Source organism: Rhamphochromis longiceps, linkage group LG3, assembly GCF_057381845.1.
Source record: "Rhamphochromis longiceps isolate RC_006_pf linkage group LG3, R_longiceps_female_GT1.1, whole genome shotgun sequence".
Classification (NCBI taxonomy): domain Eukaryota; kingdom Metazoa; phylum Chordata; class Actinopteri; order Cichliformes; family Cichlidae; genus Rhamphochromis; species Rhamphochromis longiceps.
The window spans coordinates 53,964,702-53,992,114 of NC_140559.1; the positions used below are offsets into that span (position 1 = coordinate 53,964,702).

Sequence of the window (27,413 nt, forward strand, 5' to 3'; positions counted from 1 at the left end):
TAATATGAGACAAAAAGAGATAAGCACTGAGACAGGTTGGTTTTTGAAAGAATTTGTATTACATCAAAGTAGTGAATACAAGAAATGTCTGTAAGGTTTAGACTGTTCTTCCTGATATCTGATAAGTCATTGTTACAGAAAAAGTTTTACTTCCTTTTGTCTTAGCTACACCCATGAGAACGATCTTTAAACAGTCACAGCAGAAGGTGAGAACTAATATTTCTACATTGACATCTTACTCAGTGAATACTGAGAGGTGTTTTAAGTATTTCTATTCTTGCACTTGGTAAGAACAATCTATATTTACTGTATTTTGTTAAAAGGTTATATATATATAAGGATGAGTTTCTCTGCACATATCTACATGTATTTTACTGAAGGTATATTCATTTAAAATAGGCTGTTTAACATTGTGGCTCTTTTTACAGTTTTGACTAATGGACTATAGATTGATCATCTTTGCCTTAACAGGTTGGTGACACTTTTTCTTAAAAAGAATTTCAGCTTAAGCAATCTTCTTTCAATCCTACCTACATACAGGTGTTTCTACATAACATGCAACAGAGAGGTCAGCTTAAAAAAAGTTGTATCTATCAGCTATAAATGTTTTCTATAGGGCACTAAATTTGTCGCTGTAGTCATGATTTTAGATTTTTGTAATATGGCAAAAGAAACTAAATGATTGAAAAAACTATTCTTAATCTGTTATGAATACTGTTTGACGCGTACTTCACCATATTTATGTAAACCTATTCAATTGTTTTTTTAAGACTGAAACTAAAACAAAAGCTAGCTAAGCCTGCAGAGGACAAATTTTCTTGGTATTAGAGTTTAAATTCAGTGCTGTTTAGGGTAGGTTCAGTGTAGCATTCATCAGCGTATCAACACACTGAATTTCAACATTTCAGCACAGCTATATGGAAGTATAATCCAGTCAATGACATAAAGAGATAGAATAGGAATTTTCTTCTTGCTGTAGAGAAATGTGTAAGAATGAATGTGAGAAAAACAATGTCTTTAAGTATATGAAGAAATAATAAAACAATAACAGGACCTTAAAAAAATCTATTTCGCTGTTGACCTATAAGTTAGTAGATTCTTATATAAGACACTTTGGGAAACCTACAGTAATATTTCTAAACCTATTTTATCCATATTCCCTCTTTACAGTATAAACGATAATATATTGTGTTTTATTGAGTGTTGCAAAATTTAAATAGTGCCTTATTTCAGGAGCACTGGTTAGTGTTGCCTTTTGTCAGACTCGTCAGTACTACTTTGTGAGCACCTCAAAGACATGGACAGATGCACAGAGTCACTGCAGAAATGTCTTCACTGACCTGGCAACCATAGAAAACACAGCTGATCTTTATGCTGTCACAAGTACTGCATCAAACACAGGTGAGTTCTTGATATTGGAAATATAAATCATACATAACAAACTGTAGAAATATATACAATTACACTCTGTTTATAGTAACCATTGTCCTTAATGTAAATATGTAAGAAAAAAAATTGTCTATGTTTCTGTTCTGTGTCCTGTGTACTGTTTGTTTGTATATGTGTCTTTCTGGCTGCTGTTACAACCAAATTTCCCCTTGTGGGACAATTAAAGGATTATTCTATTCTATTCTAAGTTGACAAAAAACAAATTCTTGAGAAACCTTAAAGGAATACAGAAAACAACAATTTGCATCTTTTTAAACAGGTAAGGCATGGATAGGTCTCCATGATGACCTGCAGAACAGTTGGAGATGGTCCCTAAATGACAGCAGCTTCTATGGTGTGGGAGAGGCAGCATTTAGAAACTGGTATCCTGGTTCACCCAACAATCTTAATGGACAGCAACAGTACTGTGTGGCACTTTTAAGTGGGAGTCTATACAGTGATAGATGGGATGACCGTGATTGTGGTGATAAATACTTCTTTGTGTGCTATAATGGTGAGTTTACATGGAGTAAGAATTAACAATGTGTCAAATATTTCTCCTAAATCATTTCGACCTACTCAGTCTAGATCAGGGGTGGGGAGCTCCAGCCTCAAGGGCCGGTGTCCTGCAGGTTTTAGATATTACCCTGGATCAAATGATTAGTTTGCCCTCTGGAGAACTTCAAGACATGTTAAGGAGGTCATTTAGCTATTTGAATCAGCTGTTTTGGATAAAGGACACATCTAAAACCTACAGGACACCGACACTTGAGGCCTGGAGTTCCCCACCCCTGGTCTAGATCATAAATCTACTATTAGGTCTCACTTTTCATTTCCTGAACTTCGCACACATTTTATAAAAACTATTTCATCAGCTAGTCCAACCTATCAGTCTACTGGTTCATTATTTCTGTATATTTGCAGGTACAATAAATGGTGAAGCATCCTTTGTTAAGGTTAACAGTACTGTAAATTGGACTGATGCTCAGAGTTTCTGCAGGAATAATTACGTTGATCTAGCCAGGTATAGTATCCACTAAAGAAGACTTTAAGGCACAACACAAGTTACCTTTTTCTGTTCTGGCAATTTTTTCCCAACGAAATTTGAAATTACAAGATACATTCCCTGATTTTACAACAGCCTTTGCTTTTATGTTTTAAATGAAAATTGGTTTAAAGTCATAGAAAATTTTAAAAGTATTTGCTTTATATAAAATATCAATTCCTCTGTTAATTAAAAGTTATTGTCAAATCTTTAAATAGCCACTCAATACACTGTCTTTGAAAATTTGAAGAAAAAAAAAGAGAGAGAGATTTTTCCTCTGTATTCAAAATCCAACTCTTCTTCTTGCAGTGTAAGAAATCAGACAGAAAGTCAAAAGATCGCGGTCCTAGCAAATGGAGTTTTTGTGTGGATCGGTCTCTATCGGCAAAAGGTGTGGTCTGATGGGACTGACTATCTATTTCGATACTGGGCCACTGGGCAACCAGACTCTGGAAATGAGCAGTGTGTTGCTGCAGATTTCAGTGACTCAGGACGATGGTCGGATGAATTGTGTTCCAAGAACTTTCCATCCATCTGTTTTACTACAAGTAATAGATCTAATTTCTACTCTCACATACTTAACAGATGGAAAAGCCTGCATCGAATAAACATATTTCTATTAAGGCAATTTATTTGTTACTGAATATTAATACTAAAACCAGCACTTTGGTTTAGGAATTAGTAGTGTATGAGTAGTCCTTTAAGATCAAAGTGGGAGTACATGTTGTTTTCAGCCCAGCTAAATGCAATTCAAATCTACTGATCACAAAACTATATAAAAGACATTTCAGGGTTTTTTATGTCATTTCTGTCATTTACAGTAAACTTCAGATCAACGGCCCATAATGAGAGCAGCATCACTCTGCAGTGGAATAAAGTCAACAACAATGTCAGCTTTGTTCTCCAGTTTAATGGTACAGAGGCAAGCATCAGTGCACCAGCTGGAAATGGACCAGTAAATCACACAGTCTCGTCTCTCACTGCTGGAACTAAATACATATTCACTCTCTACTCTGTGTTGGAGAGTATCAAAAGCAGTGGAGTCAGCATTACTGCATTTACCAGTAAGATAACAAATATTTTCCTCACTGTATAACTACTGCCCCTCACCCCTCCCAGGGTAAGGTCCATCTCCAGAGATTTCTCTCCTGAGCCATTCTTTCTAGTTGGCTCTCGGTGTAGCCCATCTTATTTACTTCTGCCTCGAGGTCTCGTCGCCAGGTGTTTCTTGGGCAGCCTCTCTTTTCCTTGCCTTCAGGGATCCACCTGAGAGCCTGCCTGGGATGTTGGTTGGCAGTTTAAGTATGCCCTACCCAGCACCATCTTTTCTTCCTGATTTCTTCCTCTACTGGAAGTTGACAGGTTCTTTCCCATAAGATGATATTTCTGAGTGTGTGTGCCAGCGAATGTGGAGGATCTGTCTGAGACAGCTGATAAGGAATTTCTGGGGGGATTCCAAATCTTTGTCTTTCAGAATGTATATTACATAAAATTTTGTCATAATCTGCAAAAAATCAGCTACAAACAGCTTGAGAAGCTCAAGCTATTGCTAATACAAACACAGATATGAGAATGCCTACCTGCCTTGTTTTAGTGGTTCCTTTATCAAGTGGAATTAATTCAGCTTCCAGGAACAATAGCTGACTATGGCCACAAGATGGCAGTAATGTTAAGTCCCTGTCACAATAGGCATCTGCTGTAAAACATGCAGAGTCATCTGCTGTGGACGCATTTCTTCTCAACTACTTAAAATATAGTTTCGCAATTGGTCCTCCTAATTCTTCTTTGGCAATTTTTGTGTCCAGATGTTTTGATTCATTTACCTGACATAGATAATAGACCCAACGCAACTAAGGATACATTTAGCTCCTCCAAATCTGTTTACAGTTTTTTCTGATTGCTTAAGCACATTTTTTGTAACCATTGGCTAATTTTGCAAAACTCTTCACACAAATAAGAAAACCTGTCACCCAATAATCAAAACATTGTAGTTCTCTTGCAAAAGCATCTGGTCATCTAGCAATTCTGTAAAGTAACAATTTCAGTATTTTTACATCAATGGTATTGGTGTGTTTCTCATTGGCATACGGCAGTGCTACAAATCTTTGTGCGAAGTGACTGTACTAACCGATTCTCATTTCAAGATGTCCTTATGGTGCTTGCTACAGTGTAGCGGCTCGAGTTAGGCTGGACCCGTTGGCCAGCTACCCTCAGGGTCATTCCACGGTTGATTACATGGTCCACTATTGTAGCTCTGATGTCATCAGCAATTCTATTTCTTACTCTTCCTACCCTTCCTCTCCCCCCTCCTCGTCTTCCTCTTGCTCCTCCTTGTCCTTGTCGTCCTCTTCATCCTACTTCTTCACCTCCACGTCCTCTTCCTCGGCCTCCTCTACTTCTCACTCTTTCTGCTCCCTCCATTGTACTCCGCACACACAGCTTACCTGTATTATAGTGCTTAGGCTGATTGCAAAGTGAACTAATTATCTAAAAAAGTTTTCACATGTGAAAGTGTGCCAGACAGTTGGCAAATTAGTGTTAATGATAGCCATACATGTGTATACTTTTGCTAGGAGTGTGTTGGAAATTTGGTAATTGAGTGTTGTGCAGTGAATTGTGCCTACAGTTTTGCAAAGTGTGTGTTACAAAATTGCAAACTGAGTGCAAAGCAGTTTTTGTGCTTTTAGTTTTGCAAACTCAGTGAGTGGTTTTGCTATAAGTCTGAATAGTTTTAGAGATTGTGCTACAGGAATCACAGTTAGGGTTTAGGCATTCAGAAAAAACTGTAAATATTGTACTACACTGTTTTGTAAACTGCTCTAAAGCCTCTCTTTATTTAAAAAAGAGGCTTGCAGTATTGTCTTCATAACAGAAGCCACTCAGACCAGTAAATTATATTTAAATTACAAAACTGCTATTGTTTTCTGGTCATTGGTCAGTTCTTTATTTTTCTTGAATTTTCTCTCGCAACTGCATTCTCTTTTACTTTTAAATTTAAAAATAGTAAAGCTCAAGGATGGTGAAAGAAAGATAAACATCTAATAATATTGAGTGGTACCGGATTTTTTTATTTTTATTTTTTTGAAATATTTCGTTAATAGAAAGAAGTGATACTACAATCTAAAGATAAATCACTACACATAAAACTATATTATTGGAAAATTGTTCTTAAACCATCAAAGCAAATCTGCCTACTGCAGAAAAATGTTCCACAGTGTTTATTCATCAACATCACTGTTGTTAAGCTCATATCAAGGACTATTTGATCCGTTTCATCTACAGTGATGCAACATTCATCCAAATTTCCACTTATCTCTCAAAGGGCATTTAAAGTTAATGTTACGCACATATGGGAAAGGGCAAACACAGAGAACAGGCAAAGAACAATTTAGAATAAACATCATGGATATCTTTTTATTTTTGTATTCTAATATTCTCGTATTTCAATATCTAATGAGAAGTTAATTGATTTAAAAGAAACGCTTAGTTGTTGTTGTTTTTTCGGTCTCAGTTCCTCCAAAGGCAGAAACCTTCAGGTCATTAGGACAAAATGAAACCAGCATCACTCTGCAGTGGAATAAAGTCAACAACAATGTCAGCTTTGTTCTCCAGTTTAATGGTACAGAGACAGACATCAGTGCACCAGCTGGAAATGGACCAGTGAATCACACAGTCTCATCTCTCACTTCTGGAACTCAATACACATTCACTCTCTACTCTGTGTTTGAGAACGTCAGAAGCAGTGGAGTCAACATTACTGCAGTCACTGGTGAGTTAATCAATTAATTTGAACTGGAATACAATGTTTTCACAAACTACTGACAATGATTCAAAAGTATAATTTTTTACTGTTTTTAACTAGTGAGAAATCAATTTTGAAGAATTTTTGAAACTTACTTTATTTTCTCATTTTTCCATTTAGCTCCTTCAAATGCACAAAACCTCATATCATCAGGACAAAATGAAACCAGCATCACTCTGCAGTGGAATAAAGTCAACAACAATGTCAGCTTTGTTCTCCAGTTTAATGGTACAGAGACAGACATCAGTGCACCAGCTGGAAATGGACCAGTAACTCACACAGTCTCATCTCTCACTGCTGGAACTCAATACACATTCACTCTCTACTCTGTGTTTGAGAACGTCAGAAGCAGTGGAGTCACCATTACTACAGTCACTGGTGAGTTAATCAATTGATTAAAACTGCAATACAATATTTTCAAAAAATACTGATAATAATTCAACAGTATAATTTGTTGCTGTTTTTAACTAGTGAGAAATCAATTTGGAAGAATTTTTGAAACTTACTTTTTCTCATTTTTCCATTTAGCTCCTTCAAATGCACAAAACCTCATATCATCAGGACAAAATGAAACCAGCATCACTCTGCAGTGGAATAAAGTCAACAACAATGTCAGCTTTGTTCTCCAGTTTAATGGTACAGAGACAAGCATCAGTGCACCAGCTGGAAATGGACCAGTGAATCAAACAGTCTCATCTCTCACTGCTGGAACTCAATACACATTCACTCTCTACTCTGTGTTTGAGAACGTCAGAAGCAGTGGAGTCACCATTACTACAGTCACTGGTGAGTTAATCAATTGATTTAAACTGCGATAAAATGTTTTCACAAACTACTGATAATAATTCAACAGTATAATTTTTTGCTGTTTTTAACTAGTGAGAAATCAATTTGGAAGAATTTTTGAAACTTACTTTATTTTCTCATTTTTCCATTTAGCTCCTTCAAATGCACAAAACCTCATATCATCAGGACAAAATGAAACCAGCATCACTCTGCAGTGGAATAAAGTCAACAACTATGTCAGCTTTGTTCTCCAGTTTAATGGTACAGAGACAGACATCAGTGCACCAGCTGGAAATGGACCAGTAACTCACACAGTCTCATCTCTCACTGCTGGAACTCAATACACATTCACTCTCTACTCTGTGTTTGAGAACGTCAGAAGCAGTGGAGTCACCATTACTGCAGTCACTGGTGAGTTAATCAATTGATTTAAACTGCATTACAATGTTATCACATATTATTGAATTAAGTCAACAATAACATTATTTGTGTTGTTAAGTAACAAGAAATCAATTCTAAAGAATTTTTGAACTTACTTTATTTTTCTCATTTTTTCGTTTAGCTCCTTCAAATGCACAAAACCTCATATCATCAGGACAAAATGAAACCAGCATCACTCTGCAGTGGAATAAAGTCAACAACAATGTCAGCTTTGTTCTCCAGTTTAATGGTACAGAGACAAGCATCAGTGCACCAGCTGGAAATGGACCAGTGAATCAAACAGTCTCATCTCTCACTGCTGGAACTCAATACACATTCACTCTCTACTCTGTGTTTGAGAACGTCAGAAGCAGTGGAGTCACCATTACTGCAGTCACTGGTGAGTTAATCAATTGATTAAAACTGCAATACAATATTTTCAAAAAATACTGATAATAATTCAACAGTATAATTTGTTGCTGTTTTTAACTAGTGAGAAATCAATTTGGAAGAATTTTTGAAACTTACTTTTTCTCATTTTTCCATTTAGCTCCTTCAAATGCACAAAACCTCATATCATCAGGACAAAATGAAACCAGCATCACTCTGCAGTGGAATAAAGTCAACAACAATGTCAGCTTTGTTCTCCAGTTTAATGGTACAGAGACAAGCATCAGTGCACCAGCTGGAAATGGACCAGTGAATCAAACAGTCTCATCTCTCACTGCTGGAACTCAATACACATTCACTCTCTACTCTGTGTTTGAGAACGTCAGAAGCAGTGGAGTCAGCATTACTGCAGTCACTGGTGAGTTAATATGTTTCAAAAATAGTGTTAGGGACACTACAGTAGTGAAGCAAAAAGCTCTCGTCTACCTCTGAGGACAATTGCTGTGATTTTGCAGATCATAATATATGCTTTTGTATGATTAAGTTTTTGTAATTCAGTATTTCTTGATGTACTTGGTAAAAGGTACAATCAGCAATCATTCAAACTGAATTAAATGTAGGATAAATTAAAGGAAAATTACTATTTTTGTGGGTTTTAATTTCCTGTCTGTAACACTTCTTCCTTCAGCCGCTCATCCGTGTCTTTAACCATCCTTATCCTTTAGTATTGTTCTTTTGATTTTTCATTTGATTCATTAATGCAATGCAATGTTTGATTTACACTATGAAGACATGTCAAAGAAATATTTATTTAATTTTAAATGTTTATTTTTTTCTTTATTTTTCTGTGTGAACACACAATAAACTCTGCTTTCTACAAAGGACCTAGTAAGTGTTTATATTTTTTGTTATTATTTTGTATTATATTTAGTTTTTATTAAAAAATATTTGTGTCTGATGAGATGAATTTCATATTTTTATCCAGTGCTTAATTTACTTCATTATGTGTCATGTGTTTGGATTCATTTGGCCAGATTTTAAACACTAGGAATTAGTTTAAATTTAATCCTAATATTAATCGTAATATTAAAATGAAAGAAGACACTGTTATGTAGAAAATGTCATAATAAAATGTCAGATAAAAATGTTCTCGGTAAACAAAGAGGCATTTGAATACTAGAAATTTTTCTCCAAATTTCTTCTAAATAAATTTTTCATAAATAATAATATCTGTAACATCAAATTGGAATGGGTCATGTAGGTATAGTGTAGCTTTTGTGTACTGTAATGAAGTCACACTGACTATTTCATGTTATTATTTCAAGTAACTTGTTTTTATTTATTTGAACAGATTATGTTGTTGGAATGAAGATCAAATTAAGGTCATTTGTTCAGCTGTCAGACTTGGATATACAGGATAAGATGAAGGAGGTGAGATTTCCCTGTGTTTGCTTTTCTTTTTTATCAGCTTCCTAAAATTTACTTTTAAATAGTCTTTAGAATTTTTTGTCTAGTGGTAACATTAACATTTTCTCTATTATGTGCGTGGGTGACGTTTTTTATTGTTGTTGTCCCAATCTAGTTTTTCAGACGATATGGATTATTGCCACAGTTTTCATTCCTCAAGGTTAAGCCTGTTCAGCCATGACACCAGAGGAGAAGACATGAGATTAAGAGAAAGTGACTGGATCTGTACTGTTATAGAAAAATTATATTTTTAATTACTTTCCCTAAACAGAATCAAAAATAAATAAATAAATTCTTTTTTGGGGGGTATAACTGGGAAAGAGCATTGTACATCTTTATCCTTTGTACCTTAACAGTAGAAGAGGTCATGATTTAGATGTGTCACCACTTTGCCATTGTCTATTAAATTGGTTGGGAATTTGGTTATAAGCTTCACTGTTCTCTATGGTCTGAGAGAGTACAAGCAGAGCTCTATCTTATTTAACCTGAGCCAAAGGGAAATATACAAATAGATCCAGGCTAGTTATGAAAGAACCTGCAATCCATCCACACCAAAATATTTGCCAAAGATGGGTCTGTTTTACTTACTTTTATCTTAAATTTTATTCTGATCTATGGGAAACCTCTTTTAAAATTATAAGTAAGCACTGTTAAACAACAGCAAAAGACTGAAAGATGAGCCATCTGAAATGTAGTCGTTCCTTGGACTACAAGATTCAAGATTCTTTATTTGCCACATGCATAGTTATACGAGTACAACACGCAGTGAATGTGCCCTGAAGCACTCCTAGACTGTGCAAAAAGAGAACATTATATACAGTAAGTGAATATGTACAATAATTGTACAATAAAGGATAAAGTTTAAAAAACTTTGCACCAGATAAATTAATACACTGTGCCTTTCTAAACTTTTCACTCATGGATTGTGCACTGATCATCCTCGTGCTCAAAGGTCAGTTGTCTTTCATTTCTACCTGGCTACATCTGGGAAAATGGTTTATGTTTCAGACATTTAATTCAGTCCTGTTTAAGGGTAGTTTTAGTGAAGCATTCATTGTTTGTATGTTGCACAATTCTTTGAAAGCATAATATAGTCAATTATCAGTCAACACAGAATTGATTAGGAGACAGACTTGTCCTTTTTGGTGTAAGTACATGTGTAAATGTGTAAATATGTAAGAAAACTTTGACAAGTGTAAATAATCACAATAATCAGTAAATATCTCCTTACAAAACTGCAGTATACAGTTGGTGTAATCAGATCCAGAAGATTGGGTCTAAAAACGTAACTGTTGGAAATTCCAGCAGAGGCACCAGAGGGATCAGCCGCTGCCCAAATTGTGACAATACAAATTGGTCTTGTATTTTTTTTCCTCTCTATAGCTTTTTCTCTCCAAAGTTTTGCAAAGTTTTTGATTTCCACTCAACACAGAATACAGAGAAAGCGCATATTCAAGCATGGTTGCTCCCATTCCCTTTCCAACCTTTCTCGTCATAAAGATCAGCTCAAGGTAGGTTAATTAAATAAATATAATTCAAGTGATTGAGTATAAATCTACATTAGTGTGAATTGCTCTTACAGGTTACACCCCTGGCTTCCAAGCCAATAAATTTAACCCAGCTGTTTACCAAGTCCACTAATCTAGAGAGGACCTGAACAGGTGTAGCTGTAGGACAACAGGCTTGCGAGGCTATTCCCTTTGTTTTTATCAGCAGGAACAGGGTAGACACCAGGAGGGCTTCCGTTACAGGGGTGTTCATGCAAAAAAGTTTTGTGAAATCCTACCACAAAACCTCTGAAACTGAACTGATTATTTTAGGAGCATTGGTTAGTGTTGTCTCGAGCCAAACTCATCAGTACTACTTTGTGAGCACCTCACTGAATTGGACAGATGGACAGAGATACGCTGACCTGGTGACCATAGAACACAGCTGACCTTGATGCTGTCAGAAGCATTGCAAAAAATACAAATTCTTATATGAGTACTGCTCAGAGTTTCTGCAGGGAGAATAATGGTCAGAATCCACTATTGAAGATTTAGAGACACAACAAACAGACTACTCAGGGCTTTTAGTTTTCTGTTTATGAACTCAGACCTATGAAATGTTGACACAGTTACTTTTAACCACTTACTACAATTAACCACTGTGGGTAATTTATCATACACCATTGATCTTTTGAATGAAAACTGACTCATTTTGCAATAGGAAGGGATATTGATTCATCTGTTTTGGAGAGTGTCCTGTATATTTTGAACAGTAATTTGGGGGTTTGAAATTAAAGAATTGCTCCACACTTGCTGGGGTTTGCAATTTGACTGTGATTATGCTTACATTTCTTTTTTACTAAAGATTTTATTTGTTGATATTCTAAAAATCTAATCTTGTTAATCCCATACTGCATAACTAATCTGTCAAACAGAATAAAGTCTGTTCCATCAAATATATGTTCCAGGTATTTAATTCTTTTACAACTCCAATCTGGAAATGTAATCTTATTATTGTTCTGTAGTATGTCAGGTGAGTGTACGTTTGCATGGATTAAAGAAGACTTTTAGAAACGCCCACCGTGCTAAGAGGAGTTGATGTTGATGCATACATGTTGTCTGATATTTAAGCTAATGAATGGTAGGTCCGAAATCTCTATATTATTGCATATAGTAGCGTGTAGCCATGTCTGTTTCTCCCTGGTCCCAGTGTAAAGTCCATGTGTCTCACTCTGTGTGTTTCCTGTTTGATTTTGACCGTCTCTCATCCCGTCTACAATGTGCTGAGTTTTGCTTCTTCTTGTGTCATAAAGTCTATTCATTACTGGTCAGATGTTTTGCTTCATTAATACTCAAAGTTTAGAGTACATTACGGAGAAACATGTTGGATTTTGAAAGGTTATAAACAAAAATATTAATCTCCTGGAATCTTTTTTTAGTTTAAATATTATATGTAAAAATATAAGACTAAAGACAGATATACATATATTTGTAAGAATAATTCCTGTTTGAAGGGGACATGAAAAGCTATACACATAAAAGCTAATTTACACCACTCATCCCTGCTCTCAAAAACGGACATAGATGTAACTCTGTCTGTAAAGCTGAATTTAGAAATAAGTGCGTAAAGTAAAAGTTTTAAACGTGACGTCATGTGGTTGGTCGGTTGCGGCTAATAGACTTAACATTAGTTTATGTTCATAATGACACCAATGTGATCAATCAACCAATCAACTGTCCCGCCCTAAAGCCCACTTCTATGTTGAAGAGGGAAACAAAGCAAAGGTTCTTCCAAGGACCATGGGTGGGCAAATAACCTGAAGTTTCCAGTGTATTTGTACTGGTTGTCCAGTGCCACTTCCTATCATGAAGTGTTAGAAGTGTTTAATGTCCCACCACCATAGTCTATGATGTTGTACAGCTGGTGTGGCAGAATTATAGACATGTACAAGAGTTTAGTCTATCTTTTTGCCACAGGTGAGCTGGAGAAGCCTGTTAGTTATCCTAAAGAGATGCCTTGTAAGGTGCCATGTCACACAAAAACTAAATAACCTGCTTTTTTCTTGTAGGACTGAGAACTGTTTGTGACTACATATTTTACCCAGAAGGAACCTGTTACTGCATAAAGAAATAACACAGCCCTATGTCATGTGACCTAAAAAAGGATAGACACAGGGACAATAGAGGTTGACCTTGAACAAACTGTCATTGCATGAAAGCAGTGAAGCAAAAAAAGATAAGGAAGAAAAAATGTTTTAGATTTTTCTGTCCTGATACCGGTGCCAAGCTACAGAAAATTTTGTTATACTTTTGCATTGCTATACACGCAAGAATGCTCTTTAAAGAGTCCAGCAGTAGCTGTGCACTGATAAACCTTGACAGCATACCAACAGAGGCATTTGGAGTGTTTCTTTTTCTTAGACATAGTAATGATATAACATATTTTACTTCAACCTTTACTGAGGACCCAGCTTGGTTGAGGTTTGGACTTGGAATGAGTCACTGGAACCACTTATTTTTCCACAATTCTAATATAGATTTTGGATGTAGAAGAACATGAAAGATCTTTCTGTCAGTCAGATCATTCTTGTTTGCAATAATAGTTTTGTTTGTCTTTTTTCTGACTGTGCTTTTATGATATTGAGGTAATACATTTTAAAATGTACTTTAACCATTTAAAATACTACAGAACGGTCTTGCTAATAGAGATGGGAAAGGCAAACTAGTTCCTGACTGTTGCACACTGCAAAAGAGTAATGTTCAAACCATGGCAGAGACTGATGTTTTGCACTTCAGAGTCTCTGTCTTGTGTTTAGTTCCCATAGTGATTGGTTTGCATTTCTAAATGTAGTATACAAAAACAGCAAGACTTCCTACACAAAAGTTGGATTTTTTAAAAATACAAACTTGAAAGTAAAATCTGCACAGCTATCAGAAGATCTGCAAACATTTGGGAGACAGTAATAAGCAGATTCTATCTATGGTGAAATGAAGTTGAAGACTGCCAATGAATCTGGATGCTCATGAACAACTGGATTCCTTTGCAAACAGGTTTAAGAGGTTTATTAGAAACTCAACCGGTGCAGAGGAAGGGTACGGCAAGCTCCAGGCTGAATAGAGAGAAGCACATCCAAGAGTTGGCAGGCAAGTCACAGTGGCAAGCAAAGTCCTCCAGACTCAGAGCAATTTCTGACAGTATAGATATGCCTGATGTTTCCCACAACTATAGCTGAGCAATCAGGCAAGGTATGGAGGAATCGACTAATCTTTAAATCGACAAAAGGATGATGAATGACACCATTTGACAATTACTGTGAAGTGAAGTGGAGCAAAAATGCAGGACGTTAGATTTTATCATACTAAAAACAAAAGTTCCCATGTGTTCACTTAGGCAGTGCCATTGCTCCTGTTAACAAGTTCTAAACATTCATGATAAAAGCTACTCAAAGCATTCATAAAAGTCAACCAGTGATACAGCAGATAAAATAAGTATCAAACAGGCCACCAATTTTCAAATTAAATATATTTCTAAAGATACAATGGATATGAAAAAAATGTGTACACTTTCCTTTGGAAAGAAATTGTATTTCCTGTGACCAGTGCAGTAAAGAATAAGGCTACATGCTTTTAGATTTTACTTTCTGTTACTGGCATGGAGCGATTCAGCACAAAGGATTCTCTTTTACTTCCTTAATTCTTATCTATGCTGTTCACATGATCTTTAAATACTCACTGAGCAATGGTAAGACTATAAACAAGTTTTTCGACAGGTTAGTGCTAAGCAGCATGCACACTTAGAAACATTTGAAGTACGTGGAGTTAAAATAGTGGTAAGAACAATCTATATCCACTTTATTTATCCACTCCAAAATATGGCTGAATGAGCTAATAATGTAACTAATTACACTGTTGTTCATCTTTTCTTAGTTGTAACTCATGGATTATACGGTGATCATCTTTGTGCTGATAGGTTGGTGCATCTTTTTGATTAATTCTGTTTGTACTTTTGTTTGTTCTGAACAATTACAGCTCCAGAAACCTATATACACAGGGAAATATGGGGGGGGAACTAAACAAAAAACAGTTGTGAATGTTGTTCTCCTGTAGAGTGTATTTTATTTAGGTTAAGATTTTGTCACTGAACAAAAGGTAAATGGGTAAGCATGAATACAAAAGAAAAGATGAAAGCTATAAATTCATGATAATATCTATATATTAACAATATGAATCAATAATAGCACTTTGCAAAGAGATTTTTGATTTATTTTATTTGATTGTTTGTTTGTTTGTTTGTTTTTGCTTAAAAGTTGCTGCCAAACAAAAATGTCACAAAGGAGAACAAAGTTCTGTGAAACCTTACAGTAATGTTAAATTGAACACTACCAAAATAAAAGACAATGCTTTGTTTCAGGAGCGCTGGTTAATGGTACATTTAGTCAAACTCATCAGTACTACTATGTGAGCACCTCACTGAACTGGACGGAGGCACAGAGCCACTGCAGAGATGTCTACACTGACCTGGCCACCATAGAAAGCACAGCTGACGTTAATGCTGTCAGAAGCATTGCAACAAACACAAGTAAGCTCTTAAAACTAGTATTATAAATGTAACATATATGACTATACATATAAAACAAACTCCCAACATCTTGAGAAATCTAAATGGATTACATAAAACTAAAAAATTATATACTTTGGCTTGTTAAAGAAGAACAACAGTTTGTGGTTATTTCTGAATTGAAAAGTCTTGTTTTTATTTAATGAACATCTTTTTAAACAGGTAAGGCATGGATAGGTCTCCATGATGACCTGGAAAACAGTTGGAGATGGTCCCTAAATGACAGCAGCTTCTATGGTCAAGGAGACACAGCATTTAGAAACTGGGACACTAATGAGCCCAACAATCTTAATGGACAGCAATACTGTGTGGCACTTTTAAGTGGGAGTCCATACAATGGTGAATGGGATGACCGTGACTGTGACAACATCCTAAACTTTGTGTGCTATAATGGTAAGTTTATAAGAATTATACATAATATTTTTGATGGTTTGCACATTAAGAAATGTTTTTCCGCCACAATTATGAAAAAATCTATAATTAGATCACTTTTTTTCTCAATGAACACAACACATATTACAGATTTTACAGATATCCATTCTGACATGTTGTATTTCTTCTCTTCTTCCATATATTTCCAGGTACAATAAATGGTCAAGAATCTTTTGTTAAGGTTAATTTGTTGATGAACTGGACTGATGCTCAGAGTTTCTGCAGGAACAATTATGTTGATCTACCCAGGTACAGGATTCATCCATCCAAGAAATAATATTAGTTTCTAAGATTATGAAGTCATGAAAATGAGATGCAGACACGATGGCCTTTTCATTCATTTCAATTAAGGTTGCACTACACATTCAATGATGTCTCTTTACCTACAAGATGTAAATGTTGAATTATTAAAATTAATTTATCATAAAGTGTTTAACTTTCAGTGTGTCACTAAATCCTTGAATTGTCACATAAGGTACTATGTTTCCAAAAGAACATAATAAGATACATAAGTGATGAACAATAAGTGTGTGAAACTATGTGTTAGATGCTTAGATGTCTATTGTTTAAACTCTGTATTCAAAGTTCTGCATGCCTTCTTACAGTATACGAAATCAGACAGAAAATGACAAGATCAAAGTCACAGCAAATGGAGTTTTTGTGTGGATTGGTCTGTATCGGCAAAAGGTGTGGTCTGATGGGAGTGACTCTCTGTTTCAATTCTGGGCCACTGGGAAACCAGACTCTGGATATGAGCAGTGTGTTGCTGCAGATTTCAGTGACTCGGGACGATGGTTGGATGAATTGTGCTCCAACAGCTTTTCATCAGTCTGTTTTACGACAAGTAATAGATCTAATTTCTACTCTCACATCCTACATAGATTTAAAGTTCTGCATAAAAAAAATAAAAAATTTACTTATTGTTGTTACTTTTTCTTTATGCGAAGCCAAGATCCCAGCTAAATATAGTGAAAATACAGTATACAGGTTTTATTATATACGATTATATAAAAACACAGGCAGTAACCACGTGACTTAAATTATTATTAATGAGGAATATCATCTGCTGTGAGTATGCAAGTGGCAAAAACTTAGGTACAAGTGTAAATTAAAAACTGATTCAAAAGTGTATTTTACCTTAAATGGTTATGTCAGTCAATAGTTCAAAGAATTGCTTACTTGTTACTGCATTGTCTTTGAAATCATTAATGGGCAAAATAAATGTTGTGACTTTCTATGCTTTCTGCCATGACAGTAACGTTCAGTCTAACGGGACAAACGGAAACCAGCATCACTCTGCAGTGGAATATAATCAACAACAATGTCAACTTTGTCCTCCAGTTTAATGGTACAGAGACAAACATCACTGTACTATCTGGAAATGGATCAGTAACTCACACAGTCTCATCTCTCACTGCTGGAACTCAATACACATTCACTCTCTACTCTGTGTTTGAGAACGTCAGAAGCAGTGGAGTCAGCATTACTGCAGTCACTGGTGAGTTAATCAATTGAGTAAAACTGCAATACAATATTTTCAAAAAATACTGATAATAATTCAACAGTATAATTTTTCACTGTTTTTAACTAGTGAGAAATCAATTTGGAACAATTTTTGAAACTTACTTTATTTTCTCATTTTTCCATTTAGCTCCTTCAAATGCACAAAACCTCATATCATCAGGACAAAATGAAACCAGCATCACTCTGCAGTGGAATAAAGTCAACAACAATGTCAGCTTTGTTCTCCAGTTTAATGGTACAGACACAAGCATCAGTGCACCAGCTGGAAATGGACCAGTGAATCAAACAGTCTCATCTCTCACTGCTGGAACTCAATACACATTCACTCTCTACTCTGTGTTTGAGAACGTCAGAAGCAGTGGAGTCAGCATTACTGCAGTCACTGGTGAGTTAATCAATTGATTTAAACTACAATACAATATTTTCAAAAAATACTGATAATAATTCAACAGTATAATTTTTCACTGTTTTTAACTAGTGAGAAATCAATTTGGAACAATTTTTGAAACTTACTTTATTTTCTCATTTTTCCATTTAGCTCCTTCAAATGCACAAAACCTCATATCATCAGGACAAAATGAAACCAGCATCACTCTGCAGTGGAATAAAGTCAACAACAATGTCAGCTTTGTTCTCCAGTTTAATGGTACAGAGACAAGCATCAGTGCACCAGCTGGAAATGGACCAGTGAATCAAACAGTCTCATCTCTCACTGCTGGAACTCAATACACATTCACTCTCTACTCTGTGTTTGAGAACGTCAGAAGCAGTGGAGTCACCATTACTGCAGTCACTGGTAAGTTAGACAATTTATTTAAACTGCAATACAATATTTTCAAAAAATACTGATAATAATTCAACAGTATAATTTGTTGCTGTTTTTAACTAGTGAGAAATCAATTTGGAAGAATTTTTGAAACTTACTTTTTCTCATTTTTCCATTTAGCTCCTTCAAATGCACAAAACCTCATATCATCAGGACAAAATGAAACCAGCATCACTCTGCAGTGGAATAAAGTCAACAACAATGTCAGCTTTGTTCTCCAGTTTAATGGTACAGAGACAAGCATCAGTGCACCAGCTGGAAATGGACCAGTGAATCAAACAGTCTCATCTCTCACTGCTGGAACTCAATACACATTCACTCTCTACTCTGTGTTTGAGAACGTCAGAAGCAGTGGAGTCACCATTACTGCAGTCACTGGTGAGTTAATCAATTGAGTAAAACTGCAATACAATATTTTCAAAAAATACTGATAATAATTCAACAGTATAATTTGTTGCTGTTTTTAACTAGTGAGAAATCAATTTGGAAGAATTTTTGAAACTTAATTTATTTTCTCATTTTTCCATTTAGCTCCTTCAAATGCACAAAACCTCATATCATCAGGACAAAATGAAACCAGCATCACTCTGCAGTGGAATAAAGTCAACAACAATGTCAGCTTTGTTCTCCAGTTTAATGGTACAGAGACAAGCATCAGTGCACCAGCTGGAAATGGACCAGTGAATCAAACAGTCTCATCTCTCACTGCTGGAACTCAATACACATTCACTCTCTACTCTGTGTTTGAGAACGTCAGAAGCAGTGGAGTCAACATTACTGCAGTCACTGGCTAGTTAATCAATTGATTTAAACTACAATACAATATTTTCAAAAAATACTGATAATAATTCAACAGTATAATTTTTCACTGTTTTTAACTAGTGAGAAATCAATTTGGAACAATTTTTGAAACTTACTTTATTTTCTCATTTTTCCATTTAGCTCCTTCAAATGCACAAAATCTCATATCATCAGGACAAAATGAAACCAGCATCACTCTGCAGTGGAATAAAGTCAACAACAATGTCAGCTTTGTTCTCCAGTTTAATGGTACAGACACAAGCATCAGTGCACCAGCTAGAAATGGACCAGTAAATCAAACAGTCTCATCTCTCACTGCTGGAACTCAATACACATTCACTCTCTACTCTGTGTTTGAGAACGTCAGAAGCAGTGGAGTCAGCATTACTGCAGTCACTGGTGAGTTAATCAATTGATTTAAACTGCAATACAATGTTTTCAAAAAATACTGATAATAATTCAACAGTATAATTTTTTACTGTTTTTAACTAGTGAGAAATATATTTTGAAGAATTTTTGAAACTTACTTTTTCTCATTTTTCCATTTAGCTCCTTCAAATGCACAAAACCTCATATCATCAGGACAAAATGAAACCAGCATCACTCTGCAGTGGAATAAAGTCAACAACAATGTCAGCTTTGTTCTCCAGTTTAATGGTACAGAGACAAGCATCAGTGCACCAGCTGGAAATGGACCAGTAACTCACACCGTCTCATCTCTCACTGCTGGAACTCAATACACATTCACTCTCTACTCTGTGTTTGAGAACGTCAGAAGCAGTGGAGTCAGCATTACTGCAGTCACTGGTGAGTTAATCAATTGATTTAAACTGCAATACAATATTTTCAAAAAATACTGATAATAATTCAACAGTATAATTTTTCACTGTTTTTAACTAGTGAGAAATCAATTTGGAACAATTTTTGAAACTTACTTTATTTTCTCATTTTTCCATTTAGCTCCTTCAAATGCACAAAACCTCATATCATCAGGACAAAATGAAACCAGCATCACTCTGCAGTGGAATAAAGTCAACAACAATGTCAGCTTTGTTCTCCAGTTTAATGGTACAGAGACAAGCATCAGTGCACCAGCTGGAAATGGACCAGTGAATCAAACAGTCTCATCTCTCACTGCTGGAACTCAATACACATTCACTCTCTACTCTGTGTTTGAGAACGTCAGAAGCAGTGGAGTCAGCATTACTGCAGTCACTGGTGAGTTAATCAATTGAGTAAAACTGCAATACAATATTTTCAAAAAATACTGATAATAATTCAACAGTATAATTTGTTGCTGTTTTTAACTAGTGAGAAATCAATTTGGAAGAATTTTTGAAACTTACTTTTTCTCATTTTTCCATTTAGCTCCTTCAAATGCACAAAACCTCATATCATCAGGACAAAATGAAACCAGCATCACTCTGCAGTGGAATAAAGTCAACAACAATGTCAGCTTTGTTCTCCAGTTTAATGGTACAGAGACAAGCATCAGTGCACCAGCTGGAAATGGACCAGTGAATCAAACAGTATCATCTCTCACTGCTGGAACTCAATACACATTCACTCTCTACTCTGTGTTTGAGAACGTCAGAAGCAGTGGAGTCAGCATTACTGCAGTCACTGGTGAGTTAATCAATTGATTTAAACTACAATACAATATTTTCAAAAAATACTGATAATAATTCAACAGTATAATTTTTCACTGTTTTTAACTAGTGAGAAATCAATTTGGAACAATTTTTGAAACTTACTTTATTTTCTCATTTTTCCATTTAGCTCCTTCAAATGCACAAAATCTCATATCATCAGGACAAAATGAAACCAGCATCACTCTGCAGTGGAATAAAGTCAACAACAATGTCAGCTTTGTTCTCCAGTTTAATGGTACAGACACAAGCATCAGTGCACCAGCTGGAAATGGACCAGTAACTCACACCGTCTCATCTCTCACTGCTGGAACTCAATACACATTCACTCTCTACTCTGTGTTTGAGAACGTCAGAAGCAGTGGAGTCAGCATTACTGCAGTCACTGGTGAGTTAATCAATTGATTTAAACTGCAATACAATGTTTTCAAAAAATACTGATAATAATTCAACAGTATAATTTTTTACTGTTTTTAACTAGTGAGAAATATATTTTGAAGAATTTTTGAAACTTACTTTTTCTCATTTTTCCATTTAGCTCCTTCAAATGCACAAAACCTCATATCATCAGGACAAAATGAAACCAGCATCACTCTGCAGTGGAATAAAGTCAACAACAATGTCAGCTTTGTTCTCCAGTTTAATGGTACAGAGACAAGCATCAGTGCACCAGCTGGAAATGGACCAGTAACTCACACCGTCTCATCTCTCACTGCTGGAACTCAATACACATTCACTCTCTACTCTGTGTTTGAGAACGTCAGAAGCAGTGGAGTCAGCATTACTGCAGTCACTGGTGAGTTAATCAATTGATTTAAACTGCAATACAATATTTTCAAAAAATACTGATAATAATTCAACAGTATAATTTTTCACTGTTTTTAACTAGTGAGAAATCAATTTGGAACAATTTTTGAAACTTACTTTATTTTCTCATTTTTCCATTTAGCTCCTTCAAATGCACAAAACCTCATATCATCAGGACAAAATGAAACCAGCATCACTCTGCAGTGGAATAAAGTCAACAACAATGTCAGCTTTGTTCTCCAGTTTAATGGTACAGAGACAAGCATCAGTGCACCAGCTGGAAATGGACCAGTGAATCAAACAGTCTCATCTCTCACTGCTGGAACTCAATACACATTCACTCTCTACTCTGTGTTTGAGAACGTCAGAAGCAGTGGAGTCAGCATTACTGCAGTCACTGGTGAGTTAATCAATTGAGTAAAACTGCAATACAATATTTTCAAAAAATACTGATAATAATTCAACAGTATAATTTGTTGCTGTTTTTAACTAGTGAGAAATCAATTTGGAAGAATTTTTGAAACTTACTTTTTCTCATTTTTCCATTTAGCTCCTTCAAATGCACAAAACCTCATATCATCAGGACAAAATGAAACCAGCATCACTCTGCAGTGGAATAAAGTCAACAACAATGTCAGCTTTGTTCTCCAGTTTAATGGTACAGAGACAAGCATCAGTGCACCAGCTGGAAATGGACCAGTGAATCAAACAGTATCATCTCTCACTGCTGGAACTCAATACACATTCACTCTCTACTCTGTGTTTGAGAACGTCAGAAGCAGTGGAGTCAGCATTACTGCAGTCACTGGTGAGTTAATCAATTGATTTAAACTACAATACAATATTTTCAAAAAATACTGATAATAATTCAACAGTATAATTTTTCACTGTTTTTAACTAGTGAGAAATCAATTTGGAACAATTTTTGAAACTTACTTTATTTTCTCATTTTTCCATTTAGCTCCTTCAAATGCACAAAATCTCATATCATCAGGACAAAATGAAACCAGCATCACTCTGCAGTGGAATAAAGTCAACAACAATGTCAGCTTTGTTCTCCAGTTTAATGGTACAGACACAAGCATCAGTGCACCAGCTGGAAATGGACCAGTAACTCACACCGTCTCATCTCTCACTGCTGGAACTCAATACACATTCACTCTCTACTCTGTGTTTGAGAACGTCAGAAGCAGTGGAGTCAGCATTACTGCAGTCACTGGTGAGTTAATCAATTGATTAAAACTGCAATACAATATTTTCAAAAAATACTGATAATAATTCAACAGTATAATTTGTTGCTGTTTTTAACTAGTGAGAAATCAATTTTGAAGAATTTTTGAAACTTACTTTTTCTCATTTTTCCATTTAGCTCCTTCAAATGCACAAAACCTCATATCATCAGGACAAAATGAAACCAACATCACTCTGCAGTGGAATAAAGTCAACAACAATGTCAGCTTTGTTCTCCAGTTTAATGGTACAGAGACAAGCATCAGCGCACCAGCTGGAAATGGACCAGTGAATCAAACAGTCTCATCTCTCACTGCTGGAACTCAATACACATTCACTCTCTACTCTGTGTTTGAGAACGTCAGAAGCAGTGGAGTCACCATTACTGCAGTCACTGGTGAGTTAATCAATTGATTTAAACTGCAATAAAATATTTTCAAAAAATACGGATAATAATTCAACAATATAATTTGTTGCTGTTTTTAACTAGTGAGAAATCAATTTTGAAGAATTTTTGAAACTTACTTTATTTTCTCATTTTTCCATTTAGCTCCTTCAAATGCACAAAACCTCATATCATCAGGACAAAATGAAACCAGCATCACTCTGCAGTGGAATAAAGTCAACAACAATGTCAGCTTTGTTCTCCAGTTTAATGGTACAGAGACAAGCATCAGTGCACCAGCTGGAAATGGACCAGTGAATCAAACAGTCTCATCTCTCACTGCTGGAACTCAATACACATTCACTCTCTACTCTGTGTTTGAGAACGTCAGAAGCAGTGGAGTCACCATTACTACAGTCACTGGTGAGTTAATCAATTGATTTAAACTGCAATAAAATGTTTTCACAAACTACTGATAATAATTCAACAGTATAATTTTTTGCTGTTTTTAACTAGTGAGAAATCAATTTGGAACAATTTTTGAAACTTACTTTATTTTCTCATTTTTCCATTTAGCTCCTTCAAATGCACAAAATCTCATATCATCAGGACAAAATGAAACCAGCATCACTCTGCAGTGGAATAAAGTCAACAACAATGTCAGCTTTGTTCTCCAGTTTAATGGTACAGAGACAAGCATCAGTGCACCAGCTGGAAATGGACCGGTGAATCAAACAGTCTCATCTCTCACTGCTGGAACTCAATACACATTCACTCTCTACTCTGTGTTTGAGAACGTCAGAAGCAGTGGAGTCAGCATTACTGCAGTCACTGGTGAGTTAATCAATTGAGTAAAACTGCAATACAATATTTTCAAAAAATACTGATAATAATTCAACAGTATAATTTGTTGCTGTTTTTAACTAGTGAGAAATCAATTTGGAAGAATTTTTGAAACTTACTTTTTCTCATTTTTCCATTTAGCTCCTTCAAATGCACAAAACCTCATATCATCAGGACAAAATGAAACCAGCATCACTCTGCAGTGGAATAAAGTCAACAACAATGTCAGCTTTGTTCTCCAGTTTAATGGTACAGAGACAAGCATCAGTGCACCAGCTGGAAATGGACCAGTGAATCACACAGTCTCATCTCTCACTGCTGGAACTCAATACACATTCACTCTCTACTCTGTGTTTGAGAACGTCAGAAGCAGTGGAGTCAGCATTACTGCAGTCACTGGTAAATTAATCAATTGATTTAAACTGCATTACAATGTTTTCACAAACTACTGATAATAATTAAACAGTATAATTTTTTTGTGTTTTCTTTTTTTACTTGTCAGAAATCAATTTTCAGGAAAACAGTTGCATAATTTGAATTTAATTTGAAATATCTTTTTTTTTTTCATGTAAAAACACCACTGATTCTGCTTCCTATATCTTAAGGGCCTAGTAAGTATTTGCATTTCTTTAATTTGCTGCACTTCTGAATTATTTCTTTGTGTCTGCAATTATCTCTTTGTGTCATTTGGTCATTTTAGTTTTTGTTTTTTGTTTTTTACTCATATTTGTCTGATGGGTTTGGGTCTGGAAATCCAGTTGGAAAGCTATGTAAAATATTTTATACTTTATTAACTATCGAACATAGAAACTGTATCATATAAACTTATTTTGCATTAGTGTTTTTTGAGACATCCACCAACATTTCTCAAAAAAGTAAGGATGGGGATATCAAAAAACTGGAAAAAGAAGTGGTACTCAAAAGGAGCTGCTGGAGGAACCTTTTCAGCTAAGCAGATTACATGATCGGTTATAGGAAGAGCACTTTAGAGAGGCCCGGTTTCTCAAGAGTAAAGATTGGTAATTTTGTCTGAAATGCAAAAACAAAGTGAATAATAATAATAAATAAGTAATATAACGTTCCTGAACATAAAACTGCTAACACTTTGAATATCTCATCATTGTCATACAGTACATAATGTCTTTGAAAACTTTGCGCAATTTGGAGAAATCTCTCCAATATCAGCAATAGATGTCCATATTTCATGTCTAACTTTCAGAAATTGTTGTGAAGATATTCTACTCTGCCATCCACAAATGCAGGTTAAAGCTCTATCATGCAAAGACATAGGTAAACACAAAATGCCACTGTCTTCTATTGGCCAAAGCTTATTTAAAATGGACTGAGGCAATGTGAAAACTGTTCTGTGATCAGTGCTCAGTTCAAAAGCCTGTATCCTTGATGGTATGGGTGCTTTGGTACACTAGTGCCTAGGACATATTGACAGACTCTTGTGAAAGGTAGAGGTGATGTTACACATTGTAAACCATCACATTCAAAAAAATTCAATTTAATATCTTTTTTTAAAAATCGTACGTTTTTCTTTTTTCCAGGTAGAAGAAGTTATTTTTAATATTGTTTTGTGGATAAAATATGGGTTTACGAGATTTGGAAAATAGTGCAATCTGTTTTTATTTGCATTTTAAATAGGGCCCCAACATTTTTGGAATTGGCGTTTAATTTTAAAAACAGAAGCTCGGAAAATAATTCTGATGTCAGGATAAAGCAAGACAAAATACTCACTTAAAAATGTATAAAATGTAAATATAATTGAGAAATTATGAAATAAAAACATAATATTGTAATGAGGTCATATGTTCTTGGTTAACTCTACTTCAGATAGTTAAATAAAATAATTGTTTAATTTAATTCATAAATAAAGATTTCATGAAATCATAATAACGAACATCATAGTATTGTTTTATGTACTGAAATGAAAAGTAATACATAGTTATTTTAAAAGAGTACATTATCATTTAAAATGATCTTTTTATTATTTTATGTAAAAATTGTGCTTTTGTATCAACAGACTTTATCATCGGACTGAACATGAGACTGAAGTCATTTCCTCAGCTGTCAGACTCAGAAATTCAGGATATACTGGAGGAGGTCAGACTAACCTCTGTTTGATTTTCAGCATCAAGACATTCTTATTTTACTTTCACTTCATCCACTGATTTCCTGTTGTGTGTGCATGTGTTGTTTTTTCCCCATCTAGTTCTTCAGAAAAAATGGAATATTGCCACAGTTTTTTTCCCTGAAGGTCCTGAAGGTTAAACCATAACATGAGAAGAGAAAAGAAGTGATTGAATGGAAGTGAACAGATCTATGCAGCAAAGAAGAAAAGAATGTTTCTTAAGTGCCTTTCACATTTATTACTTACTTTCCTCAAAAAGGAACCAAAACAAATTAATTGTTTAATTTAAAAAAAAATACATAAATAAAAGTAGATATTTTTTTTGCTCTTCATTCTGTGTTCTTTAACAGTAAAAGAGATCATTCAGTAATGGCTATGTGATGTTTTTCTTGCAAGTATTACAATTGTGTTGATGCAAATAAACAAAATTCTGGGATTTATAGTACAACATTATATTTCAAAACCTATTGTCATGTGTCCTGTGTGGCAGGCAGGATGTAGGACCCAACTGCAGGGCTCACGAAACAGAATGAACTTAAAGCGTTTATTGCTGGGAGACTTTCCGTAAAAAGTAAACTTCACAAAAAAACTAACCAAAACCTCAAACGTGAAAACTAGAAACTAAACTGGACACTTGAATCTAGAAACTAGCGATAGCCTGCTTGAAGCTGACGCTCTGGAGCGTCTTTCACAAAAAAACACTGCGTCAGAAACACTGTGTCGAGGCTTCATTTAGAACGTAACTCTTCGGCACCTGGTTCAATGGTTTATAAGGAAGTAAATCATGCATGGGATTTGTGGAGTGTTTTGATGGTGAGAGATAACAAACCACTGATCATTCTATTGAGAGATATGGAGCCAGCAAGGAGGAGAGGAGGTTCTGTCACATGGGAGTATTTTGAGTTAATTTTGGTCAATCGGGTGGGTTTGCCAGCTTTGTGTTCTTGTTGTTTGCCTTTGTTTTGGGTGTTATTTTATTTTTAAAACAATCTTAAAATGTTATTCTACAAAAATGTGCAGCAATTGAATTTGTTTATTCTGTTGAGGTGATAGTCTGTGGGACCCAGGAAGACCGTATACCTGCATCTCTACCAGTTTCTGTGCACGCCAGCCTCTTCTGTTCCATGTGAGCGGATTTTCTCTAAGGCAGGAGAAATTATCTCCGAAAGAAACAGACTCGACCATCGCACAGTGGAACAAATTCTCTTCTTAAATAAAAGCCAAACAGGATAACCTTAAATGCATCATGTTTTTACTTTACAAGTTCATAAGTATTTTCCCTTTCAAGTTCACAATCAATTCCAGGTCAAAAATATGTATAAGACAATTGACCTGA

General features: G+C 35.3%; 1 pseudogene; it reads left to right on the top strand.

Moving 5' to 3' along the window:
- Positions 1-437: 437 nt before the first annotated feature.
- On the top strand, positions 438-26,224 carry LOC146675289 (uncharacterized; annotated as a pseudogene).
- The last annotated feature ends 1,189 nt before the right edge of the window (positions 26,225-27,413 follow it).